General features: G+C 42.9%; 1 protein-coding gene across 2 annotated transcripts in view; it reads left to right on the top strand.

Moving 5' to 3' along the window:
- Window positions 1–699: 699 nt before the first annotated feature.
- The window catches only part of LOC114029525 (tumor protein p73), a 208105-nt gene continuing 187542 nt past the window's right edge, over window positions 700–21262 (top strand). The window contains exon 1 of one of the 2 annotated variants that reach the window (XM_027844004.1): window positions 700–835. The gene's annotated coding sequence lies outside the window, so the exon portion shown is untranslated. Of the gene's footprint in view, window positions 836–3557; window positions 3678–21262 lie in introns of those variants that run through there. The other variant, XM_027844003.1, reaches the window with a different exon arrangement.

The raw sequence follows: 21262 nt of genomic DNA, 5'->3' as shown, positions 1-21262 counted from the left end.
AAAAGAGCTATTTCATTGCTTCGAGGAAATCCCGAGAGGAAATTCCTTCCAAAAATGCAGATAGGAGCCATCTCAGTCATCTGTGAGTGGCATGTGGGTACGTGATTTGCCCAGGGTCTTAACTGCCTTTATCAATCTGAGTCGAGACTCGAACCCACTTTTTTCGGACTCCTAGGTCGGTTCTCTATCTCTTTCATCTTGTTTTTGTGACTTCCACAGTTAACTCTAGTGCAAGAGCCGGGAGTAGAGCTCAGGACTCTTTGACAGAGATACGGCGAAGCAGGCACTATTTAAGGACTGCCTTTGTCACGTAACGCGCTGGGCTGTGAGCTCAAGAGCTCTTAAGGGCCAATTCGCCCCAGCTTGGAGAGAATATGAGGCCAGGAGGGGCGCCAACATCATAGCATTTGTAGCTAGGGGATCCTTCATGCTTTCCTGCAGATGTGGAAACTCAGACACTCGAGAAGGCGGAATAGTTGCTTAAGGCCACACACTAGTTCTAAGCAGCCATCCCCAACCGAAGTCCCTTCTTTAGTTCATTCATTCATTTAATCAATTACCGTCACCCTCCTCCACTTCCTCCTCACTGGGGCTGGTGGGGGTGGAGTGGTGAATCACCTAGTTCTAGAAGAAAGCAGCCAAAGGGGCGGGGTGAATGGTTTGAGCCAGATCAGAGTGGTTTCCAGGGGCCAGCGGTAGTCCATGGCCTCCAGGTAGCTGCAGACTGGGGTCTGGGCCCGCTGCGTCCAGAAAAGCAGAGAAGCGCCCAGCCCAATGATATACCGGGTAGATGCAACCAGTCAAGACTCTAGATCCTTATCCCCGTTTCAGACAGGTGAGATAACTCATTGCGCGAAACTAATCTCTCCTCTCACCCCACCCCCCATGTATAAATAATGGCGATGAACAAAGGTAGTGTGATACAATGGCTAGCGCAGCCGGCCTTGGAATAGGAAAACCTGTATTCAGACCCAATCCCTGACATCTACCGGTCACATTTATGTGACCCAGAGACAGTCACTTAACCTTTCTGGGTTCTAGGCTACTCTCTAAGACAAGCGGCAGAGTAAATGCCAATCTACCATAGTCGGTCAACTAGCGTTTATTAAATACTTACGTACCAGGCACTGTGCTAGGAGCTCGGAACACAAAGAAAGGCCAAAAAAACCCAAAAAACAAAAAACAAAAACAGTCCCTGTCCCTAAGAAGCTTACATTCGAACGGAGATCACATAAATAACAAAATAAATTTAATAATTTTATTATTTACATTTAATTTTAAAAATAACGCATACGGTAGCTGACTTGGGGTCCCCGAGGATCTAGGTTTAACTCCCACCTCAGACACTTAGCTGTATTACCTCGGCCAATTAATCAGTTTTTTTCTGTGCCTTAGCTTCCTCATTTAGTTTGTAAATGACAGGTTTTTTTTTAAAGCAACTACTTCTGTTTTAATTAATTAATTTAGTTTTCAACATTCGCTTCCATAAAATTTTAAGTTCTAAATTTTCTCTCCTCTTTCATCTCCCCACCTCCTCTAGACCGGCGTGCAATCAGAAAAAATGACAGGTTTTTTACTAGATCCCTTCCGGCTCTAAATCTATATATATAATCTTCAAGAAACAACAACCTATATTTCCGTATCTGGAGTCTTCACAGAAGGAGGGACTCATAGGTCCTGGTTAAAATAATTGTAAGAATAATAGCCTCATGTTTATATCGCTCTTAAAGAGAGATTGCAGTTGTTTCGCTTTAGAGAGTGCTTTACCGTTGGTGTTCCGTACCTGTGTTTTTTAATAGCGAGGAAAACTCCTCCGAGGGCTTCTCTTATTTTATATATTGGTCCCACATTTTTCTCAACGCGTCACACAAAGGGAAACGTGCCTCTAGCCCAGACGTGGAATTACTCCTCACCGCCCCACAAACACACAATGTAGCAACACTTAGAGATACCGAAGATAACATCACAAAATTCGCAACAACACGTCCAATGTGATTCAATCCACAAGTACAAAATAAGACACAATCTATGATTTGAAATAACGCTAGTACAAAGACGCGCGGGTGCGAAGGGCTTTCCAAAGTTGAGGTAATGCCTAGACGCAAACGAGATAGGGCCACAAAATGAGATCCAGACCGATTTGAAACACTCGACCTCCAAGAGACGGACTCGCGCTCGTCTGACGTGCCCTGTCCCACGTGCAGTCACTCTCTGGTGGGACTTCGGGCCCTCTGGGCCCCAAACGCCCATTGGCAACTCTTGTTTCAGTTCTTTTGTTAGTCAATTTCCCAGACACTACGGGCACATTTACACACAAAAGGGTCCCTCAGGTCACGAGATTTATTTTGTCCTCCAACAGCGCTCCAGTGGAGCGGGAATTCCCCTCTATAACACATATTTGTTGTATTGAATTGACAATAATCGTTATTTCTCCAAGGATCGGTTCCGGGATCACCCTCATCCCAAGAGTCTTACTGTTAATACTCTGTCTAGCCTCGATTTACCTCAATGCTCCTCTCCCACGCTAGAAGGAAAGCTGCAGGAGGGCAGGCACTGTTTTTTTCTTTGTATCCCCAGAACCTAGCTAAGTGTCCGGCCTCCTCAGGCCCTTTGTTGATTGACTGAAACATCCAAAAGTTAAATGGGATGCCGCGTTAGGTAGTGAGCTCCTTGTCATGAGAGATCCACCAGGAAAGGCTGGACTGCTACTCTATCTGGGATGTTGTCCAGGGAACGCTGCCTGCCAGTTTGTCTTGTGAGCTGCTCGAGGGTAGTAACCGTTTCGCTTTTGTCTCTCTCTCCCCGGGCCTAGCCCAGAGCCTGGCATCTAGTAGGTACAAAATAATTGCTGATCGAATTGAGATCGAACTGAATGAACCTCGCTGCCCCGCCGGGCACTAGCATCGCCGCCTGCGCCCAGAAGCAAGCCCTTCGGGGACTGGCAGGGAACTCGCCGTAGCCAGAGCTGGGCTAGGCAGGGCCGAGTAAGGTGAGGTCAGGGGAGGGCAGCAGTTCCCGAGCTCCCCAACGGGACTGTGGGAGCTTGAGGCCGGTGGGAGGGGACCTCAGGCCTACTCCCCGGACGCTGGCAACTTCTGGCCTTCCTCCCACTCCCCCGCCGCCTCCTCCTTCTCCTCCTCGGGCCGCCTGGGGCGCGTAAAGCGGTCCCGCGCTAGCAGCCCGCCAGGCTAGAAAAGGCGGCTAATGCCTGCTACGGCGGCAGCGGACGCTCCCCTCCCCCTTCCCCCTCCCTTTCCTTCCTCCCCCTCCCCCCTCCCCTTCCCTCTCCTGTACCCCACGCCTGCAGTCCCTTATAACCAGCCTCGCCGATCCGACCTTCTTGTCTGCCCTTCGGCCACAGCCCCCACCCGCCCCCAGCCCCTGTCTCCCCAGACTGGCTATTGCGGGCGTCAGCGCGCGCCCCGTTGCCTAACTAGGGTTCTTCCTCTGCCCCGCCGGCAGCCAAAGGGTTAACCTCCGGCTAGCCCGCGCGTCCAGCAGGGGTAGAGGAGGGCACGGGTGGGGTGGGGTCCCGCGCGAGTCTGGGGCCCGGGGCCCAGATACAGAAGGCTAGCCAGTGCAGCCAGCCCCGGGGCCAAGCCGCGCGCGAGTTCGAGTCATCTATACCAGAGACAGGCAGCAAGGCACCTACGGGCAGCCAGTTCCGACAGCACCAGGTAGGGGAGCCAGGGCCGGTGGAGGGAGGGAAGGAGGGGAAGTGAAACCTGCGCCGAATCAGGGTTCGGACTCAGGCTCTGTATGGGGTTGCGGGTGTATGTAGAACTCTGGGGACTGACCGGGCAGCGCGCAACATTTGGAACCAGGGGACCCTCGCTCTGCCACTCACTGTGTGACCTTGAGCTCTCTATCGCTGAAAGCATTTTTAAGGAACCTACTATGTGCCAAACTGTGTCTCGAGCTGGGGAGCCAAATACAAAAGTGAAACACTTCCTGTCCTCGAGGACCTTACATCCTACTCAGCAAATCACTTAAACTTTCTGAGCCTCGGTTTCCTTTTCTGTAAAATGAAGGGATTGGGCCGGATGAAGGGGCTGACAAGGCCTGTTCCAGCTCAAAATCTAGGCTGCTGTGATTGTAGCCACCTCCAAAGCTCTATTCAAGGTTGGACCGAGAGCACATGAGTCCCCCGGGGCTCGTGGGGAGCAAGAGATCCCACGAGGTAACAGACTACTGTCTCCTCCTTCCACAGGGTCATGGGAGGGAAGGAAATCTGAATTTTGCTGCCACTCTAAACTCGAAAAGGCCATTTTTGGTGTCAGCGGTGCCTTTGAGTTGGAGGCTCAGTGTTTATCCAAGGATGAGGGACTTTGGGACCAAAGTGGGGTCAGAAGCTCCAAGACTCCTTCCTATTTGCAGAGAAAAGGATGTGTGTGAAGGGGGAACAACTTTTGTTGGACCTTTAGAGATGAAGAGAGGGTCTGGATCTGTCATAACAGCTGGAATGGAGGGTGGGGGTGGAGTAAGCCCGAGTCAGAAAAAAGACCCTACTTCCCTGTGGCCCTCCCCCCACACGCCTCTTTAAGACACCAAGTATAGGCTAGGTGCTAGGGATGCAAAGACAAAAACAAAGCCCCTGCCCTCTGAGGGCTTACATTGGATTGGGCCAGCACAAAATGTAGAAATAGAACAAAGAAAATCGAAGAGGGAAGGAGTAGGAACGACTTTGGGGAAGGGAATCAGGGAAGGCTTTATGGAAAAGGAGTGGAATATAACCTTAAAGGAAAAAAAAAAGGTTCTGTGAGTCAGAGATGAGGAGGAAGTACATCCCAGGAATTACTCTGATGCTGCTGCTGATAATATTAATGGCTAACATTTATATCTCACTCGTTTGAACCTCACTATGACCCTTTAAAGAAGATACGTCTGTTATTCTAATTTTACAGATTGGGAAACTGAGACCTAGGGAAGCTAAGTCACTTGCCCAAGGGCACACAAGCTGATGACCAAGTCCAGTGTTTTGGCAATCACAACCCTGGGTCCAAGTGGTCTGAGTTACTCCCATCTCGCCGCAGGCCCAAGGAAAGAAAAGGAGAAAGGGCAGCTAGGTGGCACAGTGGGTAGAGCTCTGGCCCTGGAGTCAGAAGGACCTGAGTTCGAATTTGTCCTCAGATACATGATAGTAGCTGTGTGACCCAGGGCAAGTCACTTAACCCCAATTACCTTATAAAAAAAAAGGAGAGGAGCATGGGTTTTAAAAAAAACACAGGGGCAGCATGTGGCAATTGCAGTAATTTTTTTTTCTTCATTTCTGTAGTGCATTAAAATAACCTACTAGATTGAGGTTAGGAAGAGCTGGGTTCAAATCTCACTGGATACGCTACTTATATGACCAAAGGCAAGTCACTTATTTAACGTCTGTCAGCCTCAGTTTCCTCATCTGTGAAATGGAGATAATGTATTCTCCTTATAAGGCTGATGTGAGGGGCTCCATAGAAATAATGTGTACAGCTCTCTATGTATATGTTAGTTATTGATACTAATTCACTTTTACCTCAACCCTGTGAGGTAAGTAGTTCAGTATTGTCTGACTCTTCCTGATTCCATTTAGGGTTTTCTTGGCAGAGGTACTGGAGATACTGTCATTTCCCTCTCCAGCTCATTTTTACAGATGAGGAAACTGAGCCCAAAAGGGTGACGTGACTTGCCCAGAGTCACACAGCTAGGAATTGTCTGAGAAGATTTGAACTCAGGTCTTCCTGACTCTAGGCCAGGCACTCTATCCGTTGCACCAAGTAGCTGCTCCAGAGGTAAGTCGTAGGTACTATAAATAGCATCATTACTCTTTCACAAGTGAAGAAACTGAGTCAGCTGAGAGAGTTGAGATGACTGAGTACAAAGTCTGAAGTCTCAAAGGCAGGGCTTCTTGGTCCAAATCCAAGGCTTTCTCCCTGCTCTCTATAATGAAACAGGAAGTCTCCCACAAAGACCTAGAGAGTAGATCTTTTGGGCAAGCCCAGAGATCTAGGGATTCTTGTCTTGAGGCATAAGAGTGGTGTTCAAGTTGGGACCAGTGAAGATAGTTGCTATGGTAGCAGAGTCCAGAGAGATTAGGGTTGGTTTGAGGCAGGATTTGAATATAGGGCCACTGCCTCCAAGTCCAGAGCTCTTCCCACTGAACCATGAAATAGCTTCTGGCTATTAGCCTTCTTCTCCTGATCAAAGGAAATTCACCGGGTCACTGGGGGTTCTTGTTCAGAAGGAAACAGTGAGAACATCCTAGAAGGAAGGAGGGAGCCTGGCTGCCCATTCAGAGGATCCATAGTGGGCTGATGTTAAGGAAATAGCATTTTAAAATGTTATCCTCTGCCACTGGAGGCAGCACAGCAAAGCGGATGGAGGGGCAAAGTGGACTTGGGCTCCAGTTCTGTGTCTGTTACCTTCTGGCCGTGTGACTCTAGACAAGTCACTTCACCTCTGAGTGCCCTAGGCAGCTCTCTCTAAGATTATATAAGTTGCAGAAGATTTGATAGGATGGGATGAGACTCACTAGGAATCTTTTTGCCTCTGGCTTCAAAGATCTACAGATGAGAAGAAAGAAGAAAGATCTTTTCTATCTCCCTCGGCCTCACCATTTCCTATTTATTCAGTGGCCACAATTAATCTGAGAGGTTTTTGCTTCCTTGATTAGCTCAAATTTCTTATCTCTTTCTGTACTAATAAATTTAAAATGGACAACACACATTTCCTCCCAACGATGGAGTGGGATGGTGAGATTCTTATTCCCTCCTCTATCCCCATTTGCCTTTTTTTTTTTTAAACCAAATGAGAATGATAACTTCTATAACTGGTCCTTCTTTGTCAGATCACTACATTACAGTAGTTAAATAAATGTCTGAGTCTGAATTCAAACGTGGCTCCCACCTGACTCCAAGTCAGTTCTCTTTCCCCTGTTTAATATCCCCGAATATATGCTAAGGATCTATGCTTTCATCATCGGGGGTTTTTTGGGGGGGGGAGGGGACTCCCAGCAACCTTCTACAACTTAATAAGTAAGTCTTGCTGTGTAAATTATTTACTGGAGGCACATAAGTGATTGCTCCATTGACCCATTGTCAGAATCTGCCTCCAATCCAAGTCTAATGCTTAACACTAAACCATGCTATCCCTATGTGTGCTTGCACTCTGGTGAGAGCTCGCAAGCACACACACATACACACACATACATATACACACACATATATACACTTGTGATGTCTCCTTTTTTTTTTTGGAGGGTTCTTTTGTAGTTCTGTCCTAGTCCTAAACCTCAGAGGATGAGCCCAAAACAGTACCTCCTAGAAATCTATTCAGATCTAAGTCATTCTTACCCCCTTCTTAAAGATATATGCATATGTATATATACATACACTATATGTATATATGTTAATAAAGGAATATGTGTGTATATACATACAATACACACTCACATAGACATATATCTATATATGTATCCATGTGTGTATATGCACACATACACATACGTACAACACAGCTAGGTGGTGCAGTGGTTAGAACTCTGACCCTGAAGTCAGGAAGACTCATCTTCCTGAGTTCAAATCTGTCCTTAGACACTGACTAGCTGTATGACCCTGGGCAAGTCACTTGGCCCTGTTTGCCTCAGTTTCTTTATCGGTAAAATGAGCTGGAGAAGGGCGTAGCAAACCACTATATAAGAGTTATAAGAAAACCCCAGATGTGAGTCATGAAGAGTCAGACATGACTAAAACAACTGAACAAGAAATATATAAATATATTATGTATACATTTACATATAATTGTTCTTTGTATCTCTAGCACCTAGCACATAATTGGTGCCTAATAAAGGTCAGAGGGGAAAGACACATAACTTTGTATCAATGTATACATACATATGTACATATATGCACATATATAACATGTGCGTGTATACACGCCTATTTCTACTCATGCTCACACACATGTAAATGTGTATATGTGCATGTAAATGTGTATTATACATTGATACATATTCATGTGTCTCCTCCCCCCCAAAAAAAACCTTTATGAGGTCCCAGCTATGGGCTAGGGATACAGAGATCTAAATGAAACCATCCCCAACCTCTGTGAGCTTACATACTACTGAATAGTCACAAGATATAGAAAAACAGATAGGATGTAACCACACATATTTATATGTATATGTATACATACATATACTATATATATAATATATACTATATATGCACATATATTATATATATCACAGGGAGGGAACAGGCATTTATTAAGCACCTACTGTGTGCCAGACACTGTGCAAAGTGCTTTACAAATATTATTTCATCTGATCTAGGATGGAACTGCTTTATTTTTTTAATGTGATTTTTTTCTGCCTAACAGATATTTATTTTCTCTCCCATCACTCACTATTGAGAAAGAAAAAATTAGAATGAAAAAAACACTTTGTAACAAATATGCATATTCAAGCAAAACCTTTTACAGATGGTACAGTCAGGTCATGTAAGCTAGGCAAAGTCACAGAGGTATTGGTTTGTATACATAATAAATGAGTACACATATATGTGTTTATAGATATGTGCATATCTATATGCATGCACACACATACATTTAAGTGGCCTTGGTGGATTGTGAGCTCCTTATGGGCTGGGACTGTCTTTTGCCTTTCTTTGTATCCTTAATTCTTAGCACAGTACGTGGCATACAGTAAGAGCTCAATAAATATTTACTGCCTAACTATGTGTATGGCTATGTTCTTTATGCAGAAATTCACATAATGATATATACAAAGAAAAATAGCACATTGCTATCTTTGGGCTGTGTGATACAATTTGTTTAAAATATAACTGTTTATGAGGAAAGGGATATGCATTTATAAAACGCATAATGTGCCAGGCACTGAGCTGAGGGCTTTGCAATTATTATCTCATTTGATTCTGACAAAAACCCGTTATTATGCCTATTTTACAGTTGGGGAAACTGAGGAAGTGACTTGGTCAGAGTCAAACAGCTAGTAAGTATCTAGGTATCTAAACAATAAGATCTATGGAACTGTTTACTCCCATTAGAAGTTATTAGCACATTAAAAACAAGAAAACTCTAGTAGGAAGCCTTGGGGGAACATTGTAACTAGAAGCAGAGTGTGTCACCATCCTTGATGTCCTAGGGGCATATATTACTCAATTATTCCAATCTTGAATATTTTCTCCTACTGGTGCGACCCTTCTGGGCCTGAGAAGAAAGCCTTCTGAATATGCCCAATAGAGTTGTTTTAGAATACTCAAGGTCCCTTCACCCTCTATATTCTCTGATCTTCTCGATTAATCAGCTTCATTAATAATTAATTAATAGACTTTAGCTAATTGACTTATTAGTTGACAGCTTTTTAACAAATATTGATGCATGTGCCTATATCAGTCACATGTATTCTCCAAGAGAATATTAGCACCGTGTTACTATATGTAGATAAGATGTTGTGTGAAGATAATTTTTGATACCCCTACTCAATCTAATTAGTATTTACTCACTTCATTGTGATAGTGAATTAAGCAGAATAGAATTTTTTATTGTTGCTGTTGATTCGTTTCAGTCGGGTCTGACTCTTTGTGATCCCATTTGGGATTTTCCTAACAAAGATACTGGAATGGTTTGCCATCCTTTTCCAGCTCATTTAACAGATGAGGAAACTGAGGCAAACAAGGTTAAGTGACTTGCCCAGGGGCACACAGCTAGTGATTATCTGAAGCCTGATTTAAACTCAGGAAGATGAGTCTTCCTAACTCCAGGTCTGGCACTCTATCCACTGTACCACCTAGCTGCCCACCTGGCGCATAGGTGTTTAGCAAATGTTTGTTTTTGTTTTTATTTTTTAAAAAAGATATTTAACTAGTGCAGGGGAGCTTCAGAATGATGGTGGAGATACTTTCTCAGAAAGAGTTCCCTAGTCATCAAGACCAAGTAGTAGACTATTGGCTATTCAGTCAACAACCTTTTAGTGAGCATTTCCTATGTGCTAAGGCACTGTGCTAAGTACTGGTGGTACAAAGAAGAGCAAAAGTCAGCCATGCTTTCAGAGAGCTCACATTCTTTTTTTTAAATAGTATTTTATTTTTCCAATTACTTATAAAGAAAGTTTTCAACATTCACTTTTATAAGATTTTGAATTCCAAACTTTTTTCTCCCTCCCTCCCTTACCTCTCCCTTCCCCAAGACGGCGTGCAATCTGATACAGGTTACACATGTACAGTCATATTAAACATATTTCCATATCAGTCATATTGTGAAAGAAGAATCAGAACAAAAGGGAAAAACCACAAGAAAGAAAAAATAAAACAAAAGAAGGTGAAAATAGTATGCTTTGATCTGCATTCAGACTCCACAGTTCTACTTCTGGATGTGGATATCATTTTCCATTATGGAATTGTCTTCAGAGAGCTCACATTCTGATGAGGCAGATGACATGGAAATAGGTACGAATATCCAAGATATACACACACATATATACATATGGGGCTACATGTATACATATAGGGATACATATGTATGTATGTATGTATGTATATATACACATACATATAGTCAATGGAAGGTAATGTGAGAGGGGGAGTAAGCAGCAGGAGAAATGAGGAAAGTGAGATTCGGACAGAGTTCTTGAAGGATCCAGAAAGTAGAATAGAGAAGAAAGATCTAGGTGTGGAGACAGGGCAAAGACAGAGATTAGAGATGGGAGTTCAGTGTTGAGGGGAATAGAATGAGAAGGCATGAAGGGGGCTAGATTGAGGAGAGGTTCTGATGCGGGGTGGGGGGGGGGAATAATCACAGATTTCATGGAGAGGCAGGCTGGCACAGTAAGTAGATAGCCAGCCTCAGATTCAGGAAGACCCAGGCTCAAGTGGTGCATCTAATACATCCTAGGCATCTGACCCTGGGCAAACTACCTGTGAGCTCTCCAAGCAGCTTCCTCATGCTGTAAAAAATGCTTACAGAACTCTGCCAGTAGAGGAAGTCCCTCCTTGGGAGCATCCTGTGTTCATGAAATCACAAGTGTGTTTGGGAAAGAAAAAAAAAGTTTTTTTAGGACTTTAAAGTTTTACGAAGCGCTTTCTCACAACCCTGTTGAATCAAGGAACAGCAAGTATTATCTCCCTTTTATGGATCCTGCAACTGGGATGGAGAGAGATCATAGGATTTAGAGCTGCAAGGGATTGTGGGGATCATTGGCTCCAACTGCCATGTATTGCAGATGGGGGAACTGAGGTACAGAGAGGGGGAGTGACTTAGGGTCATAAACATAGAGTCTGAAGGGACCTTAGAATCCAACCCTCTTATTTTTGAGGTGAGGAAACTGAGTTACAGAGAGGAAGTGACTTGCCCAGGGTCAAATAGCTGGTATCTGAGGTAGACTTTGAATTCAGAATTTTTTTTTTTTTTACTGCAAGACCAGTGTTCTTTCACTATGCCTTCTCTACCAGTATATGGACATTGTTGCTTCTACTGAGTGTCTCAGGAATGGACTATCTTGTTATCTCTAGCACTTGATCTTATGTCTGAAGTCAGAAGAGACCTTAGAGGTCAGCTTGTCTAACCCCCCTCATTTTACAGATGAGGAAATTGAGGCACAGGGAAGTGATGTGACTTAGCTAGAAAGAACATTGGAGGCCATTGAGTCAAGTTAACAAGCATTTTAATATTCATCAGACATTGCACTAAGTGCTGGGAATAGAAATACAAGCAGAAAGATAAATGCTTCCTGTCCTCAAGAAGCTTACATATTAATGAGAGAAGACAGTACATAAAAAGGAGCTGAAAATCTGTAGGGGTTGGAGGGAAGGTAGTGGAATAGGGGTATGGTTGAGGAAGTCTGGTGACTCGAGTTTAGAGAGGAGTGAAGACATGACTGGCCTAGGTGCTGTGCTTAAAAGGGAGGTTCTGGAGGAACCATCTAGTCGAAGAAAGGAGCTGTGGGGAGGGGTGGACCTCCAGGTTTCTGTGACTTGAGTCAGGAAGGAAGCAGAGAATAGTACCTTGGTGGCTGGGTATCTCATCAGCATTATCTGTTTATACTTGACTAAGAGCTCTAAGCCCTGGACTTCTTCTGGTGCAGTCTAATCTCCCTCATTTTGCAGACGAGGAAACCGAGGCACAAAGAAATTTAAGTGACTTGCCCAGTTTCACACAGCTAGCTAGTAAGGATCAGAGACAGGATTTGAACTTAGACTAAATCCAACATGCCTCCTACATCAAGATGCTGGTGCCTTAAAGAAGACAGACACTTTAGGGTGGTCTGGTCACCTGTATAGCCCTGGCCTCCCATTCCAAACTCCCTTTTGTAATCAAGTATCTGGAAACAACAGGTCTGCAAGATCTGCACCAGCTGGAGAATCAATTCACTTTCTTCACTCCGAGGGGCGGAGCTGAGACTGTAATCTCTCACCGGCTGCTTCTCCCTGCTAGGTGCCTTCTCTGGGGAGCCCCGACTCGGCAAACTCCTGGACTAATTGGGCACATGTGCTCCTTCATGGAGCATTTATTTCTACCTGTATGGGGGGAGGGTAGGGGGTGGGGAGTACGTTTAGACCTCAAAGGGGACAACAACTGACATTTACACACTAAAGCCACTTAGCCCCTGCCTAACAACAACCCAGAGAGTGTCCTGGAGAGCAAAGATTTATCCCCATTTCTGAGATGAGAAAACCAAGGCTTTGAGTGACCCAGCTGGGTTCCTAACTATTAGAGTCAGGATTCAAACCCTGGTCTTGCCTACATCCAGGCAGCAGTGAGGGGCAAAGATGGAACAGGGTCTCCCCAGGGCCATCCCCCTAGCCTGTCCCCTGATTAATCTCCTTCTCTTCCAAGCAAGCACAGGGATCTCTGGTCTCCAGAGCTTAAGGATATGGGGAATTGAAATGCAGATAAGAAAAATGATTCTTGCTGTGAGAAACCATATGCAAAACTTCCCTGTCCACAGCACCCACCCACCCACACACATACCACACATATACCGTCTTCATTTGTCAGTGGCGGTGACAAATCCTGGCTGTAAGGTTCTGAGGACCTCTCGTGCCCAGATCTGTGACCTCTGTACCTCAATTTTGCTGGGCCAAATTTCCTTCCTTGATCCAGAATGTGCCCAGATATTCTCCTTCTTGTGCCCCTTACCTCACTCCCAACCCTAAGCCTGTGAGGCTACTCTCTGCCTGGCGGTTTCTTCTCTAAAGACTCTTTCCTCCTTGAACAGCTCACAGAATCCCACTCTCAGAAGGGATGTTGGGGATGAAACATTGAACCCGAGTTAAAATCCTAACTGTCCTCTGTTGTGTGTGTGACATTGACCAAGTCTCTTCACATCTCCAGACCTGTTTCCACAGTGCACTAGAGGACTTCTGAGGTCCCTTTCAGCTTTAGGTATATGATCCCTCCAGCCCAATCTATTCGAGAACAGGGATCCTTTTTACAACTTACTCAGATGATCATCTGGCCTTTTGTTGGATGACCTCATGTAAGCAGGATTGGTCCACTTCCAGTCCATTCTCTCTCTGTGGCCCATGTTGGGACTTCTGAGGGGAGGGGTAATACCATGAATTGATCCAAGTGAAAAGAAGAAAGAAAGTTAATCTAGGTAAAAATGTTCATGATGACCTTGAATTGGAAGAATGTTCTGAATAGGTGAATAGTGTGGTTCAGGGGAAAGAGCTTTGCCTTTGAGCCGGACGACCTGGATTCAAATCCTAGCTCTGCCGTTTACCACCTTTGTGATTTTAGTATTGTCACTGTCTGCCTCCACGCCTCAGTTTCTTCATCTGTAAAATGAAGGAGTAGGACTAGATGACCTCTAAATTACCTGTAAATCTGTGAGCCTCTGTTATCAAATAGCCTTTAGAAAGGAAAAAGGAGTCCTTTGAAGTATTGCTGCAAAGTAGTGCCTTCTAATCCAGCAAGCATATATTAAACATCTATGTAACGTGAAAAATCACCTAAAGAGTGAAGTGGATAGAGTGCCTGCCCTGGAGTCCGAAGGACTTGAGTTCAAATCCAGCCTCAGACACTTACTAGCTGTGTGACCCTGGGCAAGTCACTTAACCTCTCTTTGCCTCCATTTCCTCAGCTATAAAATGGGGATGAATAACAGCATCTACCTCCCAGGGTTGTTTTGAGGGTCAAATGAGATGATATCTATACAAGCTCTTAACACAGTGACTGGAACATAGTAGGGCCACTATAAATGATTATTGTCCCTTCTTTCTTTTGAAAAAGGTGGAGAGAAGGGGGCTGGACAATAGTATGGTTAGCAGTCCTTGATAGTTGCATGTTGACTTGGAAGGAGGTCTCTAGTGGAGTGCCCCAGGGGTCTAAACATCTCCTTGCTGTTTAACATCCTCAGTGGCTTAGATAAAGCTCATTCAGTTTGAAAATGACACAAAACTAGTGGATAGCTTCCATTATATGGATGAGATGACAGAGTCAGGCTTCAAAAAGATCTTGACAAGAATTCATCTTTTATTCAAAGCTCTGAAAGGTATATGATCTGATTCTCTCCTTATTTTTCCTTTTGTTATGGCTTGATCTTTAATATTCGGGCACCCAAAACACTTTGAATTTATTGAGGAGTATGGTGTAAAATTTGTCTGTGTCTAGTTTTTGCCACACGGCTTTCCAGATTTCTCAGCAATTCTTATAAAATGGGAGTTCTTTCCTAAGTAATTTTATGTTTTCAGCTTTATTGAACTCTGGGTTATTAAATTCCATTATTTTTAATTCTCACATTTTGTCTGTTCCATGGATCTACTTTTCTGTTTTGTTTTGTTGTTTTTCAAACCGGGACCAAATGGTTTTGACGATCACTGCTTTAAAATATCGTTTGAAGTCTGAAAGTACTATTCTTCCCTCATTCCTACCTTTTTTCAGTATGTCCACTGGTGTTCTGTATCTTTTGCTCTTCCGAATGAATTTTGTTATTATTTTATCTAACTGTAAAGTATCTCTTTGGTACTTGGATTGGTCCGACATTAAATCTGAAAATTATTTTTGATAACATTGTCATAACCCAGCCACCAATACTGAATATTACATGAGCTCTTTAGTTGTTCTTTATTTTTTTAAGGAAAATTTTGTATTTGAATCTATTCAAGGATTTAATGTGTTTTGTTCCCACATAGTTTTTGCATTTTATGATTATTTTGAATGAGATTTCTCTTTCTGTTGTTGCCTCTTGAATGTTGTTGTTGTTACAAAGAAATTCTGTTTATTCTTGTGGTTTATTTTGTAACTTGTGACTTTTTTAATGGTATTTTCTTAATTTGTTTCATTGCTGACCCCTAGGGTTTTCCAAGTAAACCGTCATGTCATCAACAACTATAGATGCTTTTATCTCCTCTTTACCTTTGTGCCTTTAATTTCTTTCTCTTGTCTTATTGTTATTCCTAGCATTGCTGGAACTATATAAAGTAATATTGTTGTTGTTGTTGCCGTTATTGTTGCTATTTGTCCTTCGTTCTTGAAGAGGACTGGCATCAGGGAGGTGATGCCATGACATGCAAGTAAATTGGATTTAAGTGAGGGAGGTCTGTGCAGAGTCACCAGCCTCACTTTTTCCTCCAGAGCCATCGGGGTCCATTGGGAAGATATAGATCAGGATGACTGGAGATGGCCCTCGATGCAGTGGCAGACCTTGGCTTTTTTAAGCTAAGGTCTTTCCACATCTCACTTTGACTAAGGCAATGCCCATTCAGTGACTAAGGCTAAGTAAGAAATGGAGCAAAGAATGGTCTCTTTTACCTAGTCAAAAAAATAGTGGAAAAGGAGACATCCTTGCTTTGCTTCTGTTATTACTGGAAGGCTTCTAGTGTATCTTCACTGACTATGATGCTTGCTCTTAGTTTTGATAGATACTTTTTAGCATTTTAAAAAATGTGCTTTATCCTTCCTCATTTTAGGTATATTTAGGTATCAGGACTATATAAAAGGAGTTTGGTAGTGTGCTTTCTTTTTCAATAATTTGAATAATTTGAATTTTTCAATAATTTCAATAATTTTTCAATAATTTTTAGAATAATTTGTGTAGTATTAAAGTTTAATAGAATCCTCCCATAAATCTGTCAGAACCAGGAGTTTTTCTTTGATAATTCTTTGGTAGAGCCAGGAAAATGATATAATATGCACAATGTTTACAACAACGTGAATGAAAATAACAACCACAAAACGATGGAAAAGGAATGTTTTGACATTGCAAAGAAACAAGCTTGCTCTAAGAAGAGACATGAGAAGATTATTCTGTTTGCTGAAAACAACTCTTGCTACTTTGCAGGGTATGTGGGCATGGAACACTGCATATGTAAAATATTAGGCTTTTCTCATATATTGACCAATATGTTTGAGTTTTCCTCTCTTCTTTCACTTTTCTCTTTTTCTAAAAAATTCATTGTTATAAAGGATGGCTCTTAGGGAGAAAGAAGAGAAGGGATACAAGAGGAAATATAGGCAATGTAATAAGATAGCACCTATTTTAAAATATATCTTGGCAGACTTGAACATTGGTCTAAAACTAAGATAAAAGTGTAAAGAGTAAGTGTAAAGTTTTAAACATAGGATAAGAAATTTCAGTTTCATAAATGCAAATTAGGAGAACTGTGATTAGATGTCAGTTTGGAGCTAAAAAGAGCTAGAGTGTTTTGTATACTGAAAATTCAAATTGAATCAACATAATGATATGGGAATCAAGAAAACCAATGACTTCTTGGCTTACATTAAGAGGAACATGGCTTTTGACCCTAAGTGATACGATTCTGCTATCTTCTCTCCTGATCTGGCCACATCTGGAGTATTTGTGTTTAGTTCTGGGAAGCTGTTGGCAGTCTAGAAGGTATTAGAAGAGGGCATTGGGATGAAGAGGACAGGTGGGATGAAGAGGGCAGTTGGGATGAAGAGGACAGGTGGGATGAAGAGGACAGGTGGGATGAAGAGGACAGGTGGGATGAAGAGAGTGGTTGACTTGAGTTCATAACAAAGGAGCACCAGTGGAAGAAACTGAAGATTCTTTGCATGGACAAGAAAAAACCTTAGGGAGAACATGTGAGGAGCCTGTAAGTATTTGAAAGGCTGATGTGTAAAAGGTTTAGACCTGTTCTGTTTGGGCCTCAGAAGACAGAACCATGTATAGTGGATAGAAGTTTCAAAAAGATGAATTTAGGCTTGATGTCAGGGAAAACCTCCTAACAAAGAGAGTTTTCCAGAAGCAGAAGTGACTGCCTTGAGAGGTAGTGGGTTCCCCCTCAGTGGAGGACTTTTGAGAGGGGATCCCTTTTCAGGTATTTATTGACCTCTGAGATTCTATGATTGTGAAAATCAGAGAGAAAAATTCTCATTTTCATCCCTGGCCTCATGTGAGGCTCATCACCATTGATCTAGGCTCCATTAGTCAAATTGTTCATAATTTACACTCTACAAAATGTTTCTCTGAAAGCTACCCACCATCAAGGCTGGCCAGTGGAATTCTGTTCCCCACCCCCCCCCACAGCCCCCAATTATAAAAGAAAATCCAATCCATCTAATCATTATTATGTAAATGAGAGACGTCAACACCTTGGCATTTAATAATAAAATGTGATAAGCCACACGACTGTGGTGTGTGTGTGTCTCTCTCTCTTTTTTTACTTTCTTTTTCTTTGCTTCCTCTGGTCCCAGGAGTCCCCTGGGCTGTCAACAAAGCCTCCTCATAATTAGAAGAGTCTCTTGTCACTTCTTTTTTGGGGGAGAGAGAGCAAGCTCCGACTTGCTCCTGGCTTCTTAATTCCCGATCACGGGCAGCTTCTCTACTAATTATTTGGTAGTAATGAGGGAGGAGAAAATCAACTCATGAAAGTTTTCTTGAGATTTTAGAACAAGGCTGCAAATTAAATGTGAGATATTGGTAAACAAGGAGCTAATTGGATTGATAGGGAAATAATGAATTTGGACCAAAATGCAGGACGGGCAGTGGAAATGAATAGCAGTGCCAGGAAGCTTGCCTAATGGTCATTGTTTTAAAAATAAAAACATAAAAACAATGGTGTATTAAGATGTTAAAAGATTCTAACATCAGCCTTCTGGATCAGGAAGCAGCTAGAATAATTGGTGTCTGTTATGCTTTCTGAAAATGCAGTCACCAAAGTGTGATAATTTGCATTGTATCACTTCTTTTTCTTGTTCCCCTTCTTCATGGTAAACCATCTTTTTATGCCGTCCACCTAGGCAGCTTGCTGCAGTGGAGAGAATGCTGTACTCAAGTCAGGAAGACCTGGGTTTGAATCCCCATGCTGGCACTAGCAGTGTGACCCTGGATCAATCACTTAACCTCTTTATGCCTCAGTGTCCTCATCTGGCAAATGGGGATAAAGATGCCCTAACATACAGACAAAGTAGGCTTCAGTGGATAGGGTGTTGGGCTGAGAGCTGGGAAGACATGACTTCGAATGCTTTTCTTGAAACTTAGCTGTGGCACATGGGAAAAATATAATCCCTAGGGATTACGTTCGGTCACCCATGCATTGGGATCTGGGTTGTACACCCTCCTCCCTTAGAATGCTTAGCTTTCTTCAAAGCTCAACTCAGGGGTCACCTTTTCTGTGAGGCCTTTCTTGATGCTTCCAGTTGCTGGTTCTTCCCTCTCTTCCCCCACCCCCACCCCTACCTCATTGACTCATTTGTGCGTAAGTTACTCCCCTACCAATACATAGAATGTAAGTACCTTGAGGGCAGGATTGGTTCCATTTTTGTGCTTGTGTTCCCAGGGCCCAGCGCTGTGACTGGTAAGTGCTTAATTAATGCTTATTGGTAGACGAAGGCATCACACCAGGAGTTCCCCATACTGCTAACTCGTTTATACCAGAAAACCTAAAGGGCCAACAATATAGGTTTGTTGTGCGCATAAAGGGAGACAATAGACCAAAGGTGCTCTTTAAACAACTATAGAAATGTAAGCTATCATTATTTGGGGGGAATTGAGCCTCCAATGGAGTCCCGGTGGCACATGGCTTTTCAAAGCCTGTATTGAAACCATGTGTGGGACTTCCATTTATATACACTTCTCTTTAAAATTTTCAGTGAAGAAAATTTCATGACCCCCCTTAGGGATAGGTGTTATTATTTATCTAACTGCCATTGTAGACTGGAAATTCTTGTGGTTTGGAAACTTGAGAGATGTTACTGGAAGAGTGGGGAGAGAGAGATAGACAGAGACCAAGAGAGGAGGGGAGAGGAAGGGAGACAGAAAGAGAGAGAGGAGGGAGAAAGAGAAAGAGACTGAGAGACAGAGATAGAGAGATATATATGGAAAGAGGAAGTGAGAGACAGAGGAAAAAGACACAGAGAGAGGAAGAGATACAAAGTGAGAAAGAGAAAAAGAAAGAGGCATGTTGGTGATTTTTTTTAACTGTCTTTTAAACAGTAATGTGTTTTTAAAAAAATGTTTTACTAATTTAAAAAATTTCAAACTTAGTGGTCAGAAGCAAAAATGTTAAAATAAAACAAGATCACACACTTAAAAACAATTATTTCGAGACAGTGTGGTACAGTGGAAAGACTGATGAGTCTGGACTCATAGCCTGGGTTCAACACCTGTATCACAATGTTTATTAACTGTGTGACCTTGGGCAAGTCTCTTCCCAACTCTGGGTCTCAGTTGCCTCATCTGTCAATTGAAGGGTTTGGACCAGATCAGGGGTTCTTAACCTGTTCTGTGTCATTGACTTTTGACAGTCTGGTGAAGGATTCCATTTCAGGATAATGTTTTTAAGGGCATACAATAAAATACATAGAAGTACCAAGGGAACCAAATATATTGAAATAAGGACGTCATTTTTTTATCCATTCAAATTCATAGATCCCCTTGAAGTTTATGTCCCTGGACCGCTTGAATTAGTTCCAGCATAAACTAGCCATCTTGTCCAACTCACCTGATCAAGCATCTCTACTGTAACAGATCTGGCAAGGGGTCATTCAGCTTTTCAGCTTGAATACCTGAGGGAATGGGGAGCTCGCCACCTCATGAGGCACCCCCGCCCCAATTCCACTTTGGGCAGTTTTCCCCTTACAGTTAGATGAGCTGATCTGCAGCTTCCTCCCTTTCTCCCTAGTTCTGCCTTCTGGGGCCAAGGAGAGATAGCATTAACACTCAAGAGGTCACCCTGCGGGGAAAAGTTAGACCAGATGACCCTTGAGGTCTCTTCCAGCTTCCCAAGATTCCCTAGGTTTGCATTGTAGCCGGGCAGTGGATGGTGGTCGGGAGCCATAGCAAGTCACTTGACCCCTCTGGGCCTCAGCATCCTCATTTGTCAAATGCAGGATATTGGATTAGATGATTTGTGATGTCCCTTCCAGGTTTAGGTTAATAGCTTATTTACATTTTTCTGAAGGTGTGTATTCCTTTAAGAAGACAACAGTAAAGGCATCCTGCTTGTGTCATCCTATTCTTTTTTTATTTTCTGAGTATTTCTAAAAAAATTATGTCATCAGGTGGCTCAGTAGACGGAACCCCTCCCCCACCCTTTCCCTGCCTGGAGTAAGGAAGACTTAGTAGCTGTATGACCCTGCGCAAGTCACTTAACTGCTTTTGGCCTCAGTTTCCTGAACTGTAAAATGGGGATAATAATAGCACCTACTTCCCACGGTTGTTGTGAGTATCAAATGAGCTGATATTTGTAAAGTGTTTGGCACAGTGCCTGGCATATGGTAGGCTCTATGGTAAATATTAGTTATTATAATTGTTAACATTGAACAGGTCACTGAGTCTCTCAGCACCCCAGGCAACACTCTTAAATCTATAAATTGCAAAGCAATTGCCAATCTGATTTCAGTGGAGGGGATTTCCAAGCCAATGGAATCACTGAACTGTTTCCCTTCACCCCCGAAATTATAATTATTATGTGCATAATTATCAGTTGCATATCTGGTTTCTCTACCTTCCTCTCTAAGGTGATCTTGTACTTGATTTGTATATATTATATCTATCTGTCCTGTCTGTCTGTCTGTCTACCTACCTATCTATCTTTCTGTCATCTCTATCTGTCTATCTCCTTTATCTATCTATCATCTCTATCTTGTCTGTCTGTCTCTCATGTCTGTTTCTTATCATCTATCTCTATTTATCTTCTTATTGTCTATCATCAATCTCTTTCTATCATCTTTCTGTATCTTGTCTGTCCCTCCTGTGCATGTATGTATCTATGTATCTATCCAATTTATTCATCCATCCATCTATCCATCCATCCATCTATCTATCTATCTATCTATCTATCTATCTATCTATCTATCTATC

This window comes from Vombatus ursinus, unplaced genomic scaffold (assembly GCF_900497805.2).
Source record: "Vombatus ursinus unplaced genomic scaffold, bare-nosed wombat genome assembly UNPS02014932.1, whole genome shotgun sequence".
Taxonomy (NCBI): domain Eukaryota; kingdom Metazoa; phylum Chordata; class Mammalia; order Diprotodontia; family Vombatidae; genus Vombatus; species Vombatus ursinus.
The sequence above is the reverse complement of the archived record's forward strand: the minus strand, read 5'-3'. Positions and strand labels throughout refer to the sequence as shown.